General features: G+C 40.2%; 1 protein-coding gene across 1 annotated transcript in view; it reads left to right on the top strand.

Annotated features, from left to right (window-relative positions):
- The window catches only part of SUGCT (succinyl-CoA:glutarate-CoA transferase), a 736,947-nt gene that overhangs the window by 503,110 nt on the left and 214,534 nt on the right, over nt 1-19,303 (top strand). The gene's annotated exons all lie outside the window — the stretch shown is intronic.

The following is a 19,303-nucleotide window of genomic DNA, read 5'->3' as shown; positions in this document are numbered from 1 at the left end:
TTCGCATTCTTTAATTGAAATTCACACCCTGTGAAGTACATATTTGTATTTTCTTTTAAATAATGATAAAAATTAAGCAATTTACCCAAAAGTCACAGCATTAGAAAGTAGTACAGCCTTTAATGGGCCCTGCACTGACCCTCCTTGTTCTTAACTACCATACCATGCTATTCAACCACCTTGTGGCCAAAAGGACCACATTTTCTAAATGTTCCATTCTGCCTTCCAGCACTCCTTGGTCTCCTGAGGAAGCTTCCCCAAGACACTGTGTTATCTTCCTGTCTTTAAAGAGACTTTCTTTTTTTTTTTTTTTTTGAAATGGAGTCTCACTCTGTCGCCCAGGCTGGAGTGCAGTTGCATGATCTCAGCTCACTGCAACCTCCGCCTCCCGGGTTCAAGCGATTCTCCTGCCTCAGCCTCCCAAGCAGCTGGGACTAAAGACCCGTGCCACCACGCCCAGCTAATTTTTTTCTGTATTTTTAGTAGAGTCGGGGTTTCACTGTGTTAGCCAGGATGGTCTCGATCTCCTGACCTCATGATCCACCCACCTCGGCCTCTCAAGGTGCTGGGATTATAGGTGTGAACCACCACGCCCGGCCCATAGAATTTTAGGAGTATAGCTATTTTCAACTTTCTTCTGGGAATGTGTGCTTTCTGCAGGATTCAGGAAAGAATGAAATGTGCTAAGTAAACATTTTTATAAACAATAATGAGAAAACTTATGGGGAATGGGTTCTTGGGGTTAGACAAACACGGGTCCAAATCCTAGTTCTGTGTCTTACTCTGTGTCCTATGCTAAGTTGCTTATCTTTCCTGAGCTTCCATTTCTGTATAACATGCACAATCATACCTGCTTCTCTAGCTCAGTTCTTGGCACATGGAAAATGCTCAATAAATACTAGTGTCTTTCTCTGTTCATGTCTAGTTGAAGTTTTTCGTATCAGCATATTTACTGAGTATTTTTTCAAAACATCAAGTGGTTTCAACACTGGAAGTTGAAGGAAGGCAATATGATGAAAATGTTCTATTTTTCCAGTTTTCCTTATATTTTTTTGTGCATTGCAAAAGTATTGCAAAGTGCCAACAAGGGGAGGCCTGTTATCCCACTCCTACTTTTGGTGAAGGTTGAAAGGCATGTAGACAAAGAAGAGGATGTGGAGTCAAGACCCATTGTTACTGCTGGAAGGTGTCCAGATTCTTGGTGTTTTGAACAAAGAATTAGACAAAACGTACAAACAAAGCAAGGAAAGAATGAAGCAACAAAGCAGAGATGTATTGAAAATGAAAGTTTGCTCCACAGTGTGGCAGTAGTCCTGAGCAGTCATTCAAGGGCCACGGATACAGAATCTTCTTGGGTCCAAATACCTGCTAGAGGTTTCCCATTGGCCATTTGGTGTTCATCCCATGTAAAGTGGTGGCCCACAATCAGTCTGATTGGTTGTGGAAAGCAATCAATCAGAGGCTGAAGTGAAGTTACAAAGGTCACACTCCTATGCAAACGTCTGATTGGTTGTGGAAAGCAACCAATCAGAGGCTAAAATGAAGTTACAAAGTTGCACTTCTATGCAAACAAAGACTTGACCCGTGATCAGTCTGATTGGTTGCAGACAGCAGGCTGAAGTGAAGTTTCAAAGTTACATTCCTCTGCAAATATCTGATTGGTTGCAAAAAGCAACCAATCAGAAGTACTTTCAATTTCCCATCTGCCTTTCAGAAAAGGTAGGGGTTTGCAAAGGGAGTAGCCTCTGGTCCTTTTGTTACTTAGGCATGGAAAATTAGGGTTTTTCTTTCAATTTAGTTCTGGGAAGTCAGTATGAAATGGCCTTAGGTTCCCTGCCTCCAGACACTATTCCCCACCTCACCCGTGACATGAAACTCCTGTCTAGGGCTAGATGGCAGGAGGGCGCTCTAAATGTGTCTGACAGGAATTGAGTATGGCATTGACATCCTCAAATTGAAACATGTGACCTGTATTTATTTATTTGAATATAACAGTATATTGCCTTTTGGACTTTGGGTTTCATGTTATCAATGCTTACTATATTGAGTGATTTTATATCCAAATTTATTGTGCAGTAGGGTCCCCCCTTTTCTGTGGTTTTGCTTTCTGTAATTTTGGTTGCTGAAGTCAAGTCTTAACTGGAAAATATTACATACAATAAGATATTTTGAGAGAGACCATATCCACATAACTTTCATTATAGTGTATTGTTATAATTGTTCTATTTTTATAAATTAAACTTTCCACTGGAGTTTTGGGACATATCCCCCTGGATAAAGGGGACTACTGTAAATGTGTTGTTGTTTAAATAGGCTTATTGAAATGCAATTGAAATGCAAGGTGCTCACCATAGGTATGCTAGGTGGTTGGATCATTTAGCACCAATCCAGTGATTTGTCACATCTTTCCCTCAATAACCATACTCACAAAACATCTACACTATTCTTGTTTAGGACCACTGGTTTTGTAGCTGTGATTCAGTAATCAGAGTATGCTGTTTAAATTGGGGGTTCCTGTCAGGTGGGACATCTAGATCCTGGCCAGGTGAGAGCACACTCAGGAACGCCTGCCATCTTGAATGGAAAGATCTCACCTGACACTGAATCCTGCTCTTTTCTTCTTAACACCAACAACTGCAAGTTTAAATGAAGTGTGTGTACAAAATAAAATAATCTTCCTCCTTTCAGATTTTTAATTATCTCTGAAAGTGGATAGCATTCAACACTTTAGAATTTACTCAGTTTTGGGGTGTGTGTGTTTTGTTTTTTTTTGTGTGTGTTTCTTTGTTTGTTTGTTTGTTTTTTGAGATGGAGTCTCACTCTGTCACCCAGGCTGGGGTGCAGTGGCACAATCTCGGCTCACTGCAACCTCTGCCTCCTGGGTTCAAGTGATTCTGCTGCCTAGGTCTCCCTAGTAGCTGGGATTATAGGCATGCACCACCACACCCAGCTAATTTGTTGTATTTTTAGTAGAGATGGGGTTTCACTATGTTGGCCAGCCTGGTCTCAAACTCCTGACCCCAGGTGATAGGATTTACTCTGTTTCAGCATTCTCATTGTACAGCATTGTTTCCCAAACCTTGCTGTCCATCATGCCTGCCAGACTCTTAGGTCTCTCCTCATAGGTTCTGACTGAGTTAACTTGGGATGGAATGCAGGAACCCTGGCCTTTCTAAAGCTCCTTCTTGAGTATTTCAGCACAGTTCATGCCTATCTTTCAAACAGCTACATACAGCCTGACACTTACTAAGCATAATTTATGTGGTTAGAAACAATGAATGATGTATTTATCCAGAAAGAGAAAAACCCATGTACCACTCTTCAGGGCATGTCAGATCTAAATAATTTAGCCAGTCATTTGACATGAAAGAATCTGTCACACAGAGTAAGTAATAAACCAAAAGTGAGGGTAGATGCTCTCCCTGAGGGTTGTCAGAGGGTCAGGGAGAGACTCTCAGATGAAGAGCTTTGAGGAAAGCCTTGAGAGTAGACTCTGAGTTTGCCACACAGACAAGAGGCAGAGGACTTTTAGGATATAGCAATGAAAATAATGTGTGTGGATCTCAAATAATCCTATGTGGCAGGAATAGGGAGTTGGATAACGGCAGGAGGAGGTGGTCAATTTTGAAGGCCATTGTACAGAAAGAATATGTTACTCAAGGTCATATCATCTGTCAGTAACTGAGATGGGAATAAAATTAATTTATTTGAGAAGGGGCCAGGGAAAGTTATTGTTCAGAATTAGCGATGAGAGTTAATGACTGCCTCCTCTGTCAGATTTATGTATTAAGAAATACTAGTTTTTAAATCTATAAGTTCAATCCATATGTAAATTACATGTAAGTTTTTGCATATGGATAAATTTTTTGTTACATGTAAAATTACCCTGGAAGGATAATGTTCATGACCTTTGACAAGATCCGTTGATCCACAAGAGGAGCTCATTTTGTGACCTGCAGAGCTGGAGTGAGAAGCTACAGGGTTTGAGAAGAGACATTCTAAATTTTTGAGGCCAATTTCATTGGAGAAATAAAAACGTAGCACTTCAGGAGAGAACGGTTTTGGGGATAACCTGCCTGTATTGCCCGTGACTCCTGACTTCTTGCTTCATGATTTTAAATCTATACTAAGGCGTGGAACACACCTCACTTCCTCCTCAACCAGCCAGAGCGGTCCCACGCTTTGCGCCTGCCATCACTTCCTCCGCCCTGTTCCTTTATGCTACAGGGAAACCTGTCTCCTGTGAGCTGCTTTCTCATTTCATCTACTATTTCTCCTTCAGTGCTGTTCCTTAGCACAAATCCAAAGTCCTCTAATACCAGCTACATATGAAGTCACAACACAGAGGGAAGCCCCTGCCCTGCTCCCTGTTGACCCTCTGGAAGTGGGGAACTGGGTCCTTTTCTTCTTCATCCATGGCTTGTTTATTTGACATTATAAAATACCTGCTATCTGTTCACAGCTGCCTGACCCAATGGAGAACCGAGATGCTATTTTAGAAGAAAGAGTGACCAACAAAAAGGATAAGTGGAAACTAAAAAATAGTAGGACCTCTTTTTGTAATATTGTTTTTGGTTAAAAAAAAAAAGATTTTGCTTGTGCACGATAGAATATTGGAACATGGGTGCTATCCTATCTCAGTAAATGGAGAAGAGGACTCTTAGAATGCGAGTATAGTAAATGTTAAAAAAACAAAAACACAAAGTAACTTTTTCTGACTAACTGTATGCCAATAACTTTCTGAATCCTCATGACAAAGGGACAATATGATACATCTTCTGTCCCCCAAAGGGCTCTCAGTCTAATAGAGAAGGTAAATTTATAGAAAATACTTTAAAAGTTGTATAATAAAGTACACACAAGATTCTGAGCTAGCAGAGTGGGGATTTATAAACTGGTCTTTGTGTCTCCGTGTCTTTGTGTTTGTGTGTAGATGTGTATGAGACCCACATGCAGGGTCGGGGCGGGGGCGGGGGTGGGAGACTCATTAATTTCATACAAAAATCTTATGATACGGGTATCAGTATCTCTGTTTATAGATTAGAAAATTGAGGCTCAGAGTGGCTGTGTGATTTGACCACATCATCTAGGACGTGGTTACTTGACATTCTTACCCAAATCTTTCTGACTGTAAAGTCCAAAGTTCTTTTATTTTACCCCACTGCTTCCTGTCTCCCTAACCCTGTGTTCTAGAATGATAGGAAAGAACAAACATATGAGAACAGGAGAGAGTATTTGTTTTCATGAGCACTCTATTGTGGCATAAATATATTGCACAGCTTTACTTTCAGTGATTCTGTGTTGTTTTGTTTTTGTTTTTGTTTTTTTTCAGTATTATTTCCATGAAACAAGAAATCATTTAGCTTTCAACATAGACTCCTGATTTGATTTATGCTTAATAACACCCTTTCTTCCTCAGCTTGGCTGTGTATGGATGGTTATGGGTTTTGGATGTAAAATGCATCCTGAACAGGAGTAAAGATTACCACGTGACATTTGTTTTTCCTGCCACGAGCTGTTTAGATTTGGTTTTACAATTCAACAAATTCAACATTTGATGGTTTTTACTCATCAAAGAACTAAATCAGCAGTTTCCCTACAAATTGGCAAAAGCTAGTCCTTTCATGATCTGAAATCCTGTGCCTGGATTGGATCTGGATAAACATAGAGGGGAAGAAGTGATCCATGTTTAGACCTTGCTTTTTGAAATCAATAAGGTAATGCCACAGGTTTCTTAGATCAGATTCTGCCTGCAGATGTCCATCTCTCCTGAGACATAAGAGCAGTTCCATCTCAAAAGCCTGGGTGGAGTTTGACAGAGGTAGCTAGAAGACCACTGAGTTAAGATTCCCTTGATCATATACAGGCTCCTGTCTTCTCCTAGGACATAGCTAGAAGGCTAGAAGACCACTGAGTTGATATTTCTCTGATCATGGACAGGCTCCTATCTTTTCTTCTAGGAAAATACAGATTTACCTCATTGTTACATGGATTTGAACTTTTACTTTTGAGAATCCAGGGTCATCCCCAACTTGAGTTTTGAAGTTACTGAGGTCTTTCTTTGGACTCTGACCTTAATCCCTGCAGATGTTCCCAAGCCAGAGCCCACTGTAACTCTTCTCCTGGAATGCTAGCTCCCCAGGAGCAGGACCTCATTTTCCGCAGGATCTCCAGGACCTGGAAACGGTGCTTTGTACATACTATGTCCACCATAAATATGTGTGGGATGCATTGGCACAGGTGGACACTCAGGATGAACCATTCTTGTTTGACATTGTCTCCCTCATGGGATGGAAGTCCTTATTCATTCCTGCCCTGTGTCAGCATCATTCTGAAGCCTTGATAAGCTCCTGTGCTGGCCTTTTGCTGGAAAGTAAGAATTATGGTTTTAGACAGTGGGCCTGGCATGTAGTGTATAACTAGTAAATGCCAAACCTGCTTCTCTGAATCTTATGCCTCTGAGTCTCCTTAGATGGTCTGTGACTGCCATGGGTGGTGGTGTTCAGGCATCTGTTCCTCTGTACTTTATTTGTTTTATTTTTCTTTTTTTAGTCCATTTTCATCATCTGTACTTTATTTTCCATTTCCTAGTCACTCAGCATGAAGACATACTAGATAGACACGAAAAAGGAATATGGAGTTACCCCACCAGTTTCTTTCTTCTGACTGTCTTTCTTGCTGTTCTATGACTGAGCAAGAAGAAAAACGTTATGTATCTGTTTCCATACAGATAGTGTAAAACCATATTCATTCATTCATTCAAAAAAGATTTGAATGTCAAGTATATGTCAGTCACACAAGTAGTTGAAAATATGATTTATTTTTCACTGCATCTTCAAAATAGAGATTTAAAGTCTTCCATTTAGAACTTTTAAGCAAAAGAGACTAGTATGCAAGTTCACTTGAAATTGAAGTGCATGAGTATTCTTAAATGTCACTAAGGTTGCCTAAATGTAGTGATCTGTACATTTCGTGAGTCTGGATACAGACTGTATTATAAAGAGGTTTTTCTTTAGCTAATTAAAAATAAAAGTCAAGCCATGTTGGTTCATCTTGAGTTTCTAGTGGTGCCACATTCATTATACACATATTTATGGGAACACAATATGTACAAGGCACTATCCCTAGGAGGATAGCTTCAAAAACTATGACAGAGAGAGAGAAGAGAATCGACTGATTTATAAGAGATTCATCTCATAGCATAAGATAACTATATTATAAAATTGGCTAGAGGAGGAATTGTGTATATCTTACTCATCCTTTTTATCACCTGGTGAAGACGCTCAGGAATTTTGCCTCTGAGTTCCTGTGCAGACACTTTTAAATAATATCGAAACCGAAAGTGTCTCTGTCATTTTCTCTTTTAAATCTATTGAATACTTAGTATTGAGGATCAAAAGAACATTTCTCGTTCTTTTTTTAAGTAAAATAAACATTCAATGATATATCCCATATGCCAAAACAAATTTCTTTGCAGAAAGATGGGCCTACACTGAAATTGGCTGACTTGGCTCAGGATTTTGAACATATTAAAGTTTGTTCACGATAACTGACATGTAAACAAGTATTTATATGAAGTCTCTTGTCAGTCAGTGCATATGTCAAATCACCTGCACTTTTAGCCAGGAAAGTGATACTTTTAGCAGGTGCTTGGTACAAAATCAAACAATCCGGACTTGTCTTTGAAAATTATAACCAAAGAGCCAGTCCTCACCTGGCCAGAAAGTTGTTTATGCTATGAATCTCAAGCAAAACCCACCAATTCCAAAGATTTAAAGGCCCCTAAAGGTATAGTTTAGGGAGATCTGTGAAAGGTTCATGTCCTATGTGAGGAATACAATGTGTGTGATTTTCTACGTATCTTCTGGTTTTGCATAAATATACATGCATATATATTTAAAAGTAAGGACTGAATCAAATATTTATCAGACCTTTGCATTACCTATAATACTTGCATCATAATATTATTTTTAGTTCTTTATTAGAGCAAATATATCATTTTATGCAATGATAGACTTGTTTTACTTTCTTCTGTCCGTCATGATAAATATGAAATTTTATCTGTGAAAATATAGGGATCTTCATGCTAACTCGAGGAAACAAAAAGAGTTACTTTTATTCTGATTCTTGGCTCTATGGTCAAAATGGCAGAGTGACTACACATGGGGTACAAGGCAGGGAGTGCCTCTCCATCTACTTGGAACACAGAGAGTTGGGGCCCCAAAAAAAAAAAACCCGAAAAAAAATAGAGTTTCACTTATAAAGCAGAATTTAAAATGAAAATTTCTGCCATACAAAAACACAGTGAAAAAAAGAAATGGTGAGCTGGTGCTGAAGTGCCCAGAGCACTGACTGAGACTAGAAAGAGGGAGCTAATCTAACCCCTGTCGTCCAAACCCCATGAAACACTAAATGCAACCTACCGCAGTGCGTCTCAAGGGCTGCTGCTCTGTATGATGTCAAGGGCTGTGGTAGAAACGACGTGGCCCAGAGAGGAATCCGTTTCTTGCTCATTCCAGTGGATTTTCCAATGGTGCCTCCATGTGATCCCACAGGAACTGGAACTATGATTTCCTACTGGCAAGATCCTAGACTTCTAGTATGAGACCTGGTTCTGTGCTGTAGACTGTGGTGTCAGGGCTGAGGCAATTATGAAATTACCCACTACAAGTTTAGAAAGAGATAAAAACAATGAAGCAAAACAAAATTTACTAGGCAAGAAGAGCTTACAAGCCCAAATTTTAAAACACAAGGGAATTTAAGGCAGATAGCCAGTGCGCCCAACAAATGGGAAGCGTTAACACCTAAGGAACTAGACATTATCATGCATTGCTCAAGTTATTTAAAAATTATTTTATACATCTTTGAAAAGATAAAAAAGGAACTGGTATCCAAATTAAATAGTAAAAAGAGATTGTCAAGAAAAATCAAATTTTTTGAAACATATGAATGAATACAGCCAATAACTCATTACAAATCTTGTAAATAAAATTTTCATACAATTTAAATGTTCAAAAAAGACTCCAATTAGGAGAATAAATAATAGATCAAACACAGTTGAAGTGACAGTTAATGAAAATGGGACTGAGGCTGAGTGCAGTGACTCACCCCAGCAATCCCAGCACTTTGGGAGGCCAAGGTGGGTGGATCACTTAAGGCCAGGAGTTCAAGATCAGCCTGGCCAACATGGTAAAACCCTGTCCCTACTAAAAATTCAAAAATTAGCTGGGCATGGTGACCAGTGCCTGTAGTCCCAGCTACTTGGGAGGCTAAGTCATGAGACTCATTTCAACCCAGGAGGCAGAGGTTGCAGTGAGCCAAAATTGCACTACTACACTCCAGCCTGGGTGACAGAGCAAGACTCTGTCTCCAAAAAAAAAAAAACAAAACAACACACACACACACACGTGTAGGGATTGAGTCAACTATATAAAATATTGCAGAAAGAAAGACTTGGATATACTATGAAGGAGAAGAGCATCAGGGGATGAACTGAGACATGAAATACAGGAATTTCAGAAGAGTGAAGAAAAGACAATATAAAACAGATGACAACAGCTAAGAATTTTCTAGAACTAAAGAAAGCCATTAGTTATCAGCCAGAAAAAACATTGAGTGCTCATCAAATTAAATTAACATAAAATAGCAATAAGAATCTCTATATAAACATATTGTATTGAAGCTCCAAATAAGGAAATATTTTGAAACATTTATTTCTTTTAGTCCTGTTGTCGCCAGAACAGAATCTGTCTGTATTATTGTCTCTTTTCCTGCCACTGAAATCTCCTATTAATCTGTTTTTATTGCCAGTATTTACTAAATGAAGGGGCAAGTTATCAAAATAGCTAAAAGCTTAATTTTGTTTTCTCCCAATGCATGAATGTTAATCACTATTGTGCAGATACTCAGGTATCACTAGATGATTCAAGGCTGTTGATTCCTTCCTACCTTAACTTTGGATTTAAGTTACTGTGGACTTAATTGACTTAAATATTCCACAGCCATATTGTCTCCAGGATTCCCTGGAGTTGGCTTGTGAATTTTTGGCTTGGTGTATTCTATGGGATACGTGGAGCACAGATATTCAGCTGATACATACGTATTGATGTACTGGCCAGCATTCACCACGACTGGTTGGTATTCCATATCTCACCTGCTGCATAACAAACTACCCCCACATTTTGTGACACAAATTATAACGTTTATTTTGCTTATGAATCTGACATTTGGGTAGGGCTGGATGAGGTCAGCTTGTCTCTGTTTCACATGGCATTGGCTGAGGTGGCTCTAAACCTGGGGACTAGAATTAACTAAAGGCTCCCTCACATAACTAGTGGTTGATGCTGGCTGTTGACTGGGTCTTCAGCTGAGGCTGTGGCCAGAACCCCCTTGACCTCTACATGTGGTTGCTTGGATTTCTTGGAGTATGGAGGCTGGCTTCCAGGGAGAGGTGGGGAGCAAGTCAAGTGGAAGCTGTATTGCCTCTGTCTGAGCCTCCAATTTACCCAGTGCCGCTTCTACCTCATTCTGTTCATTAGGGGTGTATCACTAAGGTAGACCCACGGTCAAGGGAAGGGAAACTCTTTGATGTACAGGAGTGACAAAGAGTCTTCAGACATTAAAAATAATGTAGTCGTTATACAAGGGGCCTAGAATAGGCAAATTCTTAAAGACACAGTAAACTAGAGGCTGCCAGGGACTAGGGCAGGGTGAACAGGGAGCTCGTGTTTTATGGGTACAGAGTTTCTATTTGGGATGATGAAAAAATTCTGGCAATGAAGAGTGGTGATGGTTATACAACATTGTGAATGTATTTTGTACGCTTAAAATGCTTAAAAGGATACATTTTATGTTACATATAGTTTACCACAATTTAAAAAGCCACATTATCTGCATCCATTCTAATTAATCATGCCTGACTATTTTGGTCTTAAAATTTTTCAGATGGTCCTTTTGGATACATGTGTGTCCCCAAAATATTCAGAAAGGTATCCCCAACCCCTCCTTTCCTGGCAAGAATTTCACAAAGGCAGAAGGAAATATTACTAGTGAAAGGAGTGGTGACTTTTGCTGTGTGCTCCTGGGGCTAAAAGATCTAGAAAAGTTTGGCAATAAGCTATTACCAATTTTATTTCGTGAGCAACCCAAAAGGGGAGCTACTTTTAATATGAGGGGATGACTGATGAAGCTCATGTTTCCCATTTATGTTTGATGAACTCATAATTTTGTTTCCCTCCAGGGAAAACCCACTAAAATATCTAAAAGGGAAATCATAATGGAGATTTTCAACTTCTCAATTCAGCTTCATCTTTCTGTTTGCTGGGAATGGGAAAAGCCAGATATCCTCATGGCTCACAGAGTTACACTGGGACTTGGTGAGAATGTGCTAAAACTGACCACCTAGTGAATAGAAGGTCCTTTGGTGTCTTGCCACACAAGGCAGCCTCCCCTGAAACACTGAAATCTAATATGTTGCATCAAGGAGAGGTGTGGCTGAGGCAAAGGAACCAGGATCTCTGAAGAAAGAAAGAAGTGTTTGATAGGAAACAAGGAGGATCTCTTGACCCCAGGATCATTTTGTATAGCGCCAGACACCAGGGTAGTTCATTGAGTTAAAACATCTTTTTGTTATTTGTTAATTCTTTAACATCAGACCCTAGTCAGCAAACTACCAGAACACATGGCTCTCTAGACTGAGAAAACTGGCTGTCCCCACTTCAGTGTGATGGTCCTCCAGTAGGAACACCAGAGCTTAGTCTCTCCATGTTTTGCTTCTAACTGAGAACCTGGACAGATGCTTTCATGTAGTTACCTCTCTTGTTTCTTAGTTTTATAAAAGTGATCATACTCACACATTAACTAATTGTTTTTTGTAGTAACAGCATGAAATGTACTTCTTTGAGACTGTAATATGGTGGTTGGAAGATTTTTTAAAAGGAAAGGTTTAGAAGGCATAACATTTCTATACAATTAGCCAATGTGGAAGGAAAACTTTGGCCTCAGTAACACAGTGTTTCTTCTAATGACTTGTACAGAGTATTTGTAAGTACTTGATTGCATTATTATCTGTCCTGATACTGCTTGAAATTTTTAGAAGAGGCTATAGGGTACATATTTCAGCATATGTGGTGCATTTTATCAGAACTGCTTATGACTTCAGCTAATTTGCCACAAAAGAGCTCCTGTCAGTCCCTATTTCTGTAGCTTACCTCTGTTGAACAGTAAGTTGCCTTTGGAGTGCAGGGTTATTAGCCACTGCCTTCAAATATCCGGCACTTGTTTTGGTGGCAGGTTTGTAATCACAGTGCCTTGGCTGTGAGGTGTGTTGTAAAACATAGGCAATTAATTACTACTAGTTAAGTGAATTTGAGTGGTTAATTTTTTAAAAAAATCAAACAGATTCAAGATTTTTGCTTTAATAATATTACTCTCATTTGCATTATGAAATAATTCCTTGATGAGAGAGAGTAGGTGAAGCTCTGGCTGGATCACTTTCATGAGAGTGTATTCTGCAGGCAGAGGTCATCTACCCTGTGCATATTAAAGAATTCTGGTTAATCTCAGCATTTTGTGTTCATCTTGGCACGTGACTTGTATCTGCTTTTGAAAAATCTGAAGACAGAAATGAACGAACACATGTTCCAAGGTGATAAAGCTTGATTAGAATGCTGCCAGAAACGTTCTGACTTTTCTGCTTAGTATGAGGAGAAGACCCAGTACCCAAGAATAATATGAATTCGTCCTTTCTGCCATTGGGGAGTTGCTCAGTCCTTGTGTGCAAAGTGCTATAGGGGCCAGTAAGGGAGGAAGGGAGCAGGGTGTATATTAGGAAAATGATGTAGTAGGGATGTGATGCCTGTAGTGTCAGATTGCCTTCAGGAGGTGTGATGGGGATAAACAGGTCATGACTGGTTGAAGGAGAGGGAGTAATAGGCAACTTCAGACATGATGTAGGTGGGACATGTGCTGCAAGACAAGGGCACTAGAAAGGCTTGGAATCCAAGGAAAGTAATTTAAGAAGAACCCATCCAGGACCTCTCATCTAATTATTCTACCTGGCCCTGCTGAAATCACAGAAACCAAAGAAAACTGACTGGATAGCATTTTATTTAAATAGAAATATCACACTATTGAGATTGAATTGAGTAAACAGTGGGATGACTTGAAGTTTAGGGGATGAAGTTGATTTCTCAGCAAGTAGTTTTCTGTGGCATCTTTTGCAGAATGCAGAATTTATACCATTTGGCCAGGTTCCCCTCTTGTCCCCTTGTATGCTATACTGTCTGTTTATAACCCAAATTTTACCTATTACTACTCCTTGTAGGTCTGTCTCCCGGGCTAGATTGTAAACTGTGATGGCAGGACCACATCTGCCTAATTTACTGCTACATTAGCAGTATAACGCCCAGCAAAAAAATCAGTGCTAACTAAATACTGGCAAAAGAGGAAGTGTAACACAGAAGAAAGACCACAATCTCTCAAAGCAGATGAACTTGGGTTTAAATTCCAGTTTTATTACCAGATAAGAATTGACTATATCTAACTTGAGACAGTCACATCAATTACTGTGATTTTCAATTTCTTTGCTTGTAAAAGGAAGGTGGTAATATATGCTTTCTCATATTTTTTTTTTTTTTTTTTTTTTTTTGAGAAGGAGTCACACTCTTCACTCAGGCTGGAATACAGTGGCACGATCTTGGCTCACTGCAACCTCCACCTCACGGGTTCAAGCAATTCTCCTGCCTCACCCTCCTGAGTAGCTGGGATTACAGGATTACCATGCCTGGCTAATTTTTAAATTTTCTTTCTGTAGAGACGGGGTTTTGCCACATTGGCCAGTCTGGTCTCGAACTCCTGACCTCAGATGATCCGCCCACCTTGGCCTCCCAAAGTGCTGGGATTACAGGCCATCAGCCACTGCGCCCGGCCCGCTTTTTCATGATGTTGTAAGAATTAAACTCACTGTCTGTAAAGGATGTCATTCAGTTTCCGGTTCTTAGCCGATACACAATACATGCTTTTTATTATTTATAGTAATAATTTTTAAGTCATCTTTCTCTGTCTCTTGATTGATTGGTTAGAGAAGACTAATGCAATTAGAAAGTTGTGAAGATTCAGCATCACGGTGTTTGAATAGTAGGCAAGAAAGTGTAAACTATCCTTAAGGCACTTGCTAGAACTCATTTCAGAAAGATATAAAACAATGATTGTACCTTCTTAATGAATCCTTCCCTCAAACTTCTGGTGGCTGCCTTTTTCTGTTAAACCCAGCAAGTCAGAAAAATCAAACAATGAAACCAAAAAAGTTAAATCTAACCATGGGAAGTGAAATAAATATTTACACATGGCTTCCATAAGCATGATATATGTTTATACCTTTAGTATGTTTTGATTTGTGTATCTTACCACCTCAAGATGTAAGCATCTAGCAGCTGGGAACCTTATCCTGGATATATTTTGTATTGTACTTTATTGTATCTAATGACTGTCAGAGTCTACCAATAAATATACTAGACTTAGTGTAGATACATGCATGGCTAATTCAGCAAGCATTCTTATCTAACATTTAGTGTTTTTACTTGGCTGCTGTATTGGTAGACTTGAAGACTCAGCCGCAGCTGTCCTGAGAGGCTATCTATAAAAGTGCAGGTGTTCAGCATTAGCAAATATTTCTTATTATATGGATTGACTTTTGGCAGCTAGTAACGATGTTTCCTGAGATTGAAAAATGATTTTCTACCTTAAACAGTGGTTTCACATTACTGGAATGCTGAATTAAAAAACACATACACACACACACCCCCCCACAAGATTCTTCTCATCAAGTAGTACCAAAACTGTTTTTGTTAGTTGTATACATTTCATGATTTGTGTACTTTATAGTAGAATGCAAGCCTTTCTTTTTAACTGTTGTGGTTAGGTTTAGGCCCTTTGCCAAATGAAGCAGACTATGAAGAATTAGGAAGCGTAATGCATCCTGGGGTTTTGTTCCTGGTAAAGGGGACCTGGACCTGGCTAGAAGCCAAGGAAGGGGACCTGGGGCTGGAGATATTTTCAAGACTTTAAAACTATCAGGACATTTTGGTGTTCTGCTATTGGTGACTTGTTTGCATCGTCAGATATTAACAAATAACCTTTTATCCCTGTTTACAAGAAGTTCAAATACCCTTTGTGATATCTCTCTTCCCCTTCTTAACCTTAAAGTCACAAGTGGGCAGAGTCTGAGGACCTTGTTTTAAATGATTTATGGGAAGTTGGGAAATCCATCCTTCTGCAGTCCCTCCATTTCCTATATACACACCAAATAATAAAACCAGAGGATAAGATATTTGGCTTGGTATCTGTTAATTTCTACATTAAATCTAGAAATTATAGTTTTTCTATATTCTATAAAGCAAAAGACTAAAAATTGAAAGTAGAGGGCAGAGACATTTTCCTTTTGGAACGTTATCGAAAAAAATATGAAGATCATTTGCAGTGGGTTAATGAAGCTTGCATTTAATACCTGAGCTCTTCACTGCTTGCCTGAGAGTTTGCCAAACCAACAGAGAAATTAGTTTGGCTAAATAAATAAATGACAAGAGGGCGCTCTTGGGTGCGGTGGGGTTGGATAATTGAATCCAACTTAAGTACAGCTGATTCTGTTACACTAATAATTTTCCTGACTTTGGCAACACATTGCTGATGTTTTGGAATCTTTACAAGGCAGGTAAGCCTTGATATCGAGGAAAACCAAACAAACCAATGTCAATTATTTGAGCTAAGCTCTACTTTCACACACTTGAGTTATGGCCCATGGCAGGAAAATTCAAAAATGTTCCATGCGTAAAGGGTTTCCCCTTTATCATCTTACCTTCTCTGTCCTTCAGGTCTTCGCAGGAGAGTGCGTTTCAGGTTTTTGTTCAACTTATGAAAGGCTCAATTTCAAAGGCTTGGGTTTTCACATCCATGTCAATATCACAGATTGAAATGTGACACGGGTACCTGGCTGCATACTTTCTTTAAACCTGAGCCAGTTATACCACAAAACATTAGGGGAGGCACTCTTTCATCTCACACTTTAAAGTGAGGTTTGTTGATGTAACCCAATTTCCAGTCTGTGGAGGTCACTCTGTAATGTAGTGCGATGATGATAAACCCATCAATCCTGTTTGATGTTTGAATTTCCCTTCCCGTGGTTTTTACCTCCACTTTGTTTTGTAAAGTAAGTTTGGTAATAGTGATATTCTGCCTTGCCAATGTGTGGTGATATGAATTCCCCTGACACTCACTGGCTTTTTAAAGCATGCACATGCTTTTGCAGAGATTATGCCGTGGATATAATTATGAAGGGGATAATAGAAATAAATATTTTTATATACTTTTGATGATGTTCTTAGGAAGAATGAGTGATGAAATGCAGAGATATTAACCCTGATTCCTGGCCCTCCTGTGACATCTGAAAGTAGTGAAAGTTCTTCTATATTCTGTAAAGTGTTTGGCAGGTGGTTTGAAATTAGTTGGTGGTCTCAGCAGTCTCTGTATGATTGTGGGTGTGTGGGCATGAACTGAGGGTAAGGAGAAGGAAGGAAATGGATAAAAACCAGTATTACCAGGAGGAAGGGCATGACATAACTCCTGTGACATGCTCAGGAGTCCTTGGTTGAACACAGAGAACCTTAAGTAGAAGGCTGCACTATATTTTTTGGTGCCTGTCCTTAGTTAAGAGGTAGAATCAGGGATGAACAAGGAACTAAAGCCTGTTATTTGGAATATTGGAAGGTCAAAGTCCGTTGAGAACCAGGCCAGTGAAATACAGGTTGAAACATACAAAAGTGCCAGTATTTGGCCATTTATGATTTATAAAACATGTGATTCAGTGTTTTCATTTAATTTTATTTCATGTGATTCAGCCTAATTCTGCATGCAATAGCCAAATTGTTTTTTTTTTCTGTTTGTTTAGAAACACCACCCTCATCACCTCCTTGCTCATGGAAAACCAGGGTTATAGTGAGGGCAATATGGTCGAATTCGCAGCTGCCCATCGTGACAAACGTTAGTTGTTTTTGTTGACTGGTCCCTTCTGGCAAGGGGTGGCAAAAAAACAAAAACAAAACCAGAAAAAGACACCTTATCCAAATTATTGTGTTGAGGTGATGGGAAGCTCCATTAGCTCATCACTTTTCCTCCTGTTAAACTATCTGGATTATAATTACTTGCCACTTTGCAAAGATCGGTATTACTGGCAATGGCACAACTCTTTCTAGTGATATTTTTCAGTGTGAACTTCCTGGCTAGGTACAGCCTCCTCTAAGACCTATGGGCATTAGCAGATGAGGTATATTGCAAGATAAGAAGAAATTAGACTAGTATTAATAATGTAAGTCCCTTTAAAGTGAGTTGGAGCTCTCTGTGTTGATTTTAAGACCTTGTCAAGATGAGCCAAACCATGATGGATCCTAGTAGCGTACCTCCGCCATTGATTCAGCTGTGCAATTTGGGCAGTCACGTAAATTCTCTGCTTAACATTTTTTCCAGTGCAGTAGAACCATTTCAGAGGTCTGGAAACTATAGTGTGAAGTGCCAGGTTCCTCTGAGTTGCTTTTGGGTGGTGCTGGGGAAGGGAGGGGAGTCCTCTTGGTTAAGCCTGGGCTTCCCACATCTCTTAACGTTTTTGTCCCATTCAACAAGAACAGCTCTGTCTTTATATTTGAAGAGAGAGTTCAATGCTAAAAGGAAAACATTTGAAAACAAGTGGATCAAAAAAAAATCTCTAGGCCTTCTACTAGCTCATTTGAATTTTTCTTCTCTAAATATCAGAATGTACAATCTGACGATATATGCCAGTACAATGGAAGGAGGCTAATTTTCTTCCTTTCCAGGCATCCCTACTGAGGCCCGTAAAATGGAAACATCTGTCCTTCTGGAAATACTAGGAAGGGAGGAAGCTTTCACCCTTCCTGCCAGCCCCCTCCTAAAGGAAAGGGGGGACTTATCTGATTGCCTAACTGGGGAAAGTAGCTGACTTTCTGTGGCTCAGCCCCCTGGGGCTTTCTTTCTGTCAGCCCAGTTTGCCTGTGGGCAGGACGTGTTCTTCTTTCCTCCTTGTGCTAATCTTACTGGGTAAGCTGTGCGTCTGCCTTGGGAAAACCTGTCGTTTGGGATGGGTGTGGGAAGGTAGGAAGTCTGATTGTGACCTGAGATACTAGCCACATTCTCTGGTCCAGCTTTACTAGTAATAAAGATGATAGATTGATCCCTAACTGACTCCTACATCAGCTTCTCTGTAAGTTCTGAAACTATAGGAGTGAGGAAAGATGGCGGAAGTTTCTTGAGAGAAACTCCGACAAATAAATCCTTATTCCTTGGCAGTTCATTATTGATTTCCCCCATAGAGTGAACAGCCTGTCTCCTGATCTTGATCTGTCTTAAAGTGCCTTCCATGTCCAGATTAAGATCCTATCCCCTTGAATGTTCTTTCTCCTTACTGCCTCTCTGCTTCTGGTCTGTGCCCACAGCTACCCCTCAATCACTGCTTTCTGGATTATGGAGCCACTCCCTACTGATTATGCTTTTGCTTTTCCTCATATTGCCTCTGCATTTCAGCTTTGATTCACAACCCTGTGGGCCACCATAGGTGGATCTATGTTTCACAAGAAAGGTGTCAATTTTTTAAACTTCCTACAGCTGTGTTTGTTGATCCCAGGACACCATGCAGGGTGTTCAGCCCAGGTTAATGAGCAGTCGGCTCACCCACAAGCACTCTCTGCTCAGGGATGCTAAGCCCTTTCATCTCTGGATTTCATCACTCTTAGAACTGTCAGGCGGTTGCCAGGGGGAGCCATGCTATTAAGGAGTTTGGCAGCTCCTGGAATTCCATGTGCAGGAGGAAGCTCCTTTCATTCCTTGTCTCCTCATTTCCTTTGTGGGCAGACTCTGTGTGACGCTTGCCGTCACCAAAACTTGCCCTCCTCAGACTGGCTCATGGGGTCTACCCAAGTTGCTTTGTGAGCTCATCCTCCTCTCCACACCTGGGTCCACGGGCAAGGCGGATCTTGCACCTTCCCTCAACCGCACTGTGGCTATGTTTCTGCATCAGCTGTTCTCCAGGGCTTAGAGCGTGATACATGTCAACATGCTTCCCCTGCTGGTCCCTTCTTTCTGGCCACTGCAGGCCTTTTAATCCTGTGAGTCAACCTCACTCTGCAGAGCAGGTGCTGCTGTTCTGTACCCCTATCCGCTATGTCCTGCTCCTTTTCCTCTGTTAGTCAGGACCTACCTTGTGGGGAGTGACACTGCACTGCTGGTGGCTGTTACATGGGCT

This window comes from Theropithecus gelada, chromosome 3, assembly GCF_003255815.1.
Source record: "Theropithecus gelada isolate Dixy chromosome 3, Tgel_1.0, whole genome shotgun sequence".
NCBI lineage: Eukaryota > Metazoa > Chordata > Mammalia > Primates > Cercopithecidae > Theropithecus > Theropithecus gelada.
The sequence above is the reverse complement of the archived record's forward strand: the minus strand, read 5'-3'. Positions and strand labels throughout refer to the sequence as shown.